The sequence below is a fragment of the Schistocerca piceifrons genome, unplaced genomic scaffold (genome assembly GCF_021461385.2).
Source record: "Schistocerca piceifrons isolate TAMUIC-IGC-003096 unplaced genomic scaffold, iqSchPice1.1 HiC_scaffold_967, whole genome shotgun sequence".
Lineage (NCBI taxonomy): Eukaryota > Metazoa > Arthropoda > Insecta > Orthoptera > Acrididae > Schistocerca > Schistocerca piceifrons.
The window spans coordinates 147,501-152,500 of NW_025729242.1; the positions used below are offsets into that span (position 1 = coordinate 147,501).

The 5,000-nt window shown below is 53.5% G+C and overlaps 1 non-coding gene across 1 annotated transcript; it reads right to left on the reverse strand.

Moving 5' to 3' along the window:
• Window positions 1–37: 37 nt before the first annotated feature.
• On the reverse strand, window positions 38–1,946 carry LOC124774591. The gene has a single exon (XR_007015381.1). It is a non-coding gene; the product is annotated as a small subunit ribosomal RNA (ribosomal RNA).
• Between the last annotated feature and the right edge of the window lie 3,054 nt (window positions 1,947–5,000).

Below are 5,000 nucleotides of genomic sequence, written 5' to 3' on the forward strand. Positions count from 1 at the left end.
CACGACACGCACATCGAAAGACATGCAGTCTAGTCGGTAATGATCCTTCCGCAGGTTCACCTACGGAAACCTTGTTACGACTTTTACTTCCTCTAAATGATCAAGTTTGGTCATCTTTCCGGTAGCATCGGCAACGACAGAGTCAATGCCGCGTACCAGTCCGAAGACCTCACTAAATCATTCAATCGGTAGTAGCGACGGGCGGTGTGTACAAAGGGCAGGGACGTAATCAACGCGAGCTTATGACTCGCGCTTACTGGGAATTCCTCGTTCATGGGGAACAATTGCAAGCCCCAATCCCTAGCACGAAGGAGGTTCAGCGGGTTACCCCGACCTTTCGGCCTAGGAAGACACGCTGATTCCTTCAGTGTAGCGCGCGTGCGGCCCAGAACATCTAAGGGCATCACAGACCTGTTATTGCTCAATCTCGTGCGGCTAGAAGCCGCCTGTCCCTCTAAGAAGAAAAGTAATCGCTGACAGCACGAAGGATGTCACGCGACTAGTTAGCAGGCTAGAGTCTCGTTCGTTATCGGAATTAACCAGACAAATCGCTCCACCAACTAAGAACGGCCATGCACCACCACCCACCGAATCAAGAAAGAGCTATCAATCTGTCAATCCTTCCGGTGTCCGGGCCTGGTGAGGTTTCCCGTGTTGAGTCAAATTAAGCCGCAGGCTCCACTCCTGGTGGTGCCCTTCCGTCAATTCCTTTAAGTTTCAGCTTTGCAACCATACTTCCCCCGGAACCCAAAAGCTTTGGTTTCCCGGAGGCTGCCCGCCGAGTCATCGGAGGAACTGCGGCGGATCGCTGGCTGGCATCGTTTATGGTTAGAACTAGGGCGGTATCTGATCGCCTTCGAACCTCTAACTTTCGTTCTTGATTAATGAAAACATACTTGGCAAATGCTTTCGCTTCTGTTCGTCTTGCGACGATCCAAGAATTTCACCTCTAACGTCGCAATACGAATGCCCCCGCCTGTCCCTATTAATCATTACCTCGGGTTCCGAAAACCAACAAAATAGAACCGAGGTCCTATTCCATTATTCCATGCACACAGTATTCAGGCGGGCTTGCCTGCTTTAAGCACTCTAATTTGTTCAAAGTAAACGTGCCGGCCCACCGAGACACTCAATAAAGAGCACCCTGGTAGGATTTCAACGGGGTCCGCCTCGGGACGCACGAGCACGCACGAGGCGGTCGCACGCCTTCAGCTCGCCCCACCGGCAGGACGTCCCACGATACATGCCAGTTAAACACCGACGGGCGGTGAACCAACAGCGTGGGACACAAATCCAACTACGAGCTTTTTAACCGCAACAACTTTAATATACGCTATTGGAGCTGGAATTACCGCGGCTGCTGGCACCAGACTTGCCCTCCAATAGATACTCGTTAAAGGATTTAAAGTGTACTCATTCCGATTACGGGGCCTCGGATGAGTCCCGTATCGTTATTTTTCGTCACTACCTCCCCGTGCCGGGAGTGGGTAATTTGCGCGCCTGCTGCCTTCCTTGGATGTGGTAGCCGTTTCTCAGGCTCCCTCTCCGGAATCGAACCCTGATTCCCCGTTACCCGTTACAACCATGGTAGGCGCAGAACCTACCATCGACAGTTGATAAGGCAGACATTTGAAAGATGCGTCGCCGGTACGAGGACCGTGCGATCAGCCCAAAGTTATTCAGAGTCACCAAGGCAAACGGACCGGACGAGCCGACCGATTGGTTTTGATCTAATAAAAGCGTCCCTTCCATCTCTGGTCGGGACTCTGTTTGCATGTATTAGCTCTAGAATTACCACAGTTATCCAAGTAACGTGGGTACGATCTAAGGAACCATAACTGATTTAATGAGCCATTCGCGGTTTCACCTTAATGCGGCTTGTACTGAGACATGCATGGCTTAATCTTTGAGACAAGCATATGACTACTGGCAGGATCAACCAGGGAGCTGCGTCAACTAGAGCTGAGCAGCCGGCCGCCCGGGAGTGTGTCCCGGGGGCCCGCGCGAACACGCAAGCGTCCGCTCAATCATTCTGCAAACAGGAGGAGGCTGAGCTCCCCTGCACAATACACCTCGAAACCCTCTCAGGTCCCGGCGGCGCGCAGCGCCGTCCCAAGTACTTGGTCGGGTTCGAGAGAGGCGCAATCGCCCGGAGTTAGGCGAGTAGACGCTTTCGGTGCGACCACCCGTGCTCCCAACTGAGCTTGCCGCTGCCGACAGAGGCCCGGGAGCGTGCTGTCGTGGCATTGCCGGCGGGAGACAACACGCGCCACCTACGGTGACCGGCAGCTCCAACGCCAGCGCCACAGAAGGACAAAAGCCCCACTTGGGTGCCGAAGCGAACTCTCCCAGCACAGCGCACGCGCCAACACATCCGCACAGCTGCGATACAAACCACCAGCGAGAACCGCTGGGGCGACCGAGCAGCAGACGGCGTCGCGGCGCCGAGCGCCGGGCGGCGGCGCATCCTCAACGCACACAGTCCTCAATCGGACCAGCACACTGAAGATGTCCACCGCGCTTCGCACCGGGCCCGCGAGGACCTACTTTGGCCGCACGGCGCCGCGCGCAGGGTGCGCCGGCGCGCAGCTGCGACGCCTGCCGCGTCCGTCGGCCGGCGCGCCTGCCACTGGCCGCCCCCACCAGCCGGCTGTAGCGCGTGCGCCCACGCACCGCGCGGCCAGCACGCCGGGAGGCGCCCCCTCACCGGCCGGGGACGGTCCCACCCAGCCACCGCCGCGTATCGCTTCACACCCAGATGCCGTTCAGTTTCGTCGGCATGGTGGGTATCGCTGGAACAACCGGTTAGTACCTCAACCTATCGTCGCCATCACCGATTCACCCCTAGCGAGAACAACCGCACCACAACAGGTTACCATTTGTTCATTTGCGTAACTTCACCAGAAAACGCAGGCGTCCATCGCCATTTGCAACTTCAACGATTATTGCATGCCTGTGTCAGGTGTCACGCCACACTACGTCTGCCCACATACACGCAACAAAATGTGCACGCCTAGACAATACGTGGAAGGTGGCCCCCGTACGTATGCGATGTCCATTGCTCGAACGACTGTCAACCGGCCTCTGTAGCATGTCGCAGATATGGAACGCGGTGCACCATGCCATCACGGTGTGTGAGGAGAGACGACTAGGTCCGAATACATCAACAGACAGCTCATGCTGATCGCCATCCACGGCGTCCGTTCCTCCCACACGTCTCTATGGCGTACCACACTGCAATCCAGCTCTCATAGGGAGACGACACGTAGCTGCGTGCACAATATTTGCACTGTATGGTCCGCCGTTTTTGGGCGCAGTCGTTGTGCGGTCACACATGTGCCACGATGTATCATTCAGTACATAAGGACGAATGTGCAGTACAGATTGTGGTTCACGCGTACGACATCAGCGGACAGTTGACACAGGCCGCACCACAACGTAGCCTGAGTACGTCGCATGCGAAGGGCATTGAACATGCAAACTTCTCACCAACCAGCTTGCGAAGGCAGGGGGCAAGGTGGGGACGTGGGGAGGGGCGGCATGTACGTCCTGCTGCCATCCACATTACAGTGTACAGCAGGAGCATGTGGAAAGTGAGCAAGACTTGCAAGGTGTTTAACATGAAGCGATACACAGGGGTGCGGGCAGTGCGAGTAGCGAACTATATTGCGAGGGTTGCGGGTGGGCAACACTACAGTAATTGAACGAGTCGTATAACAATTACAGAGCAGGTTTAGGCGACAACGTGGGTTACGTTAAGGCGACAACATGGGTTAGGTTAAGGCACAACATGGGTTAGGTTAAGGCACAACATGGGTTAGGTTAAGGCACAACATGGGTTAGGTTAAGGCACAACATGGGTTAGGTTAAGGCACAACATGGGTTAGGTTAAGGCACAACATGGGTTAGGTTAAGGCACAACATGGGTTAGGTTAAGGCACAACATGGGTTAGGTTGAGGCACAACATGGGTTAGGTTAAGGCACAACATGGGTTAGGTTGAGGCACAACATGGGTTAGGTTGAGGCACAACATGGGTTAGGTTGAGGCACAACATGGGTTAGGTTAAGGTACAACATGGGTTAGGTTAAGGTACAACATGGGTTAGGTTAAGGTACAACATGGGTTAGGTTAAGGTACAACATGGGTTAGGTTAAGGTACAACATGGGTTAGGTTAAGGTACAACATAGGTTAGGTTAAGGTACAACATAGGTTAGGTTAAGGTACAACATAGGTTAGGTTAAGGTACAACATAGGTTAGGTTAAGGTACAACATAGGTTAGGTTAAGGTACAACATAGGTTAGGTTAAGGTACAACATAGGTTAGGTTAGGTTAGGTTAGGTTACACGTTGTTGTACGGAAAGGTGTAGGGGGGGGGGGGGCGGGGGCGGCAGGTTCGTTGATAGTGATTATAGTAAGTGAATGCTTGTGACATGATCAGATTTGTCACGTCAGGATGCACCTTTGGCTTATTAGAGGCGGCGCTCCAATTCTATGCTTGTGTGAGACCTGTGTCTTTGACTCATGTCATTGTTTGTGCGCTGTGACAGGAGGTACTATTGTGATGTTGGGTGCACCGTTGTATAGGACATGTGTGGGTGTTGGTGCCTGGTCTGCGCAATGGTGGATGTCGAAAGGCTGGGATATTGTATTTTCCGCACGGACCTCCTGGTCTGGTTGTGATAGTGTGGATTGTGTAATGTGGCGGAGAAGATGCACTGGATGTTGTTCCATGCTGGTGCTTACATATTGTATGTGCGCCTGTTAGAAGCAGAGAGTGGTGCGTGATCAGAGTGTCTGGCTGACGTGTGGTTCCCATTTTGGGCAGACTCTTTCAGCATGTATACGGACAGTTGTGTATATTTGCTGTAGTTTGATGGCTCTGCATTGATTACTAATCAGCGCCGTGTGTACGGGTAATCTGGTTCCAGTCCAAAATGTTCCATCTGTGTACATTAGTGACAAAGACTCCCCCCATGCAGTGGGGCTCGGTCTGTTA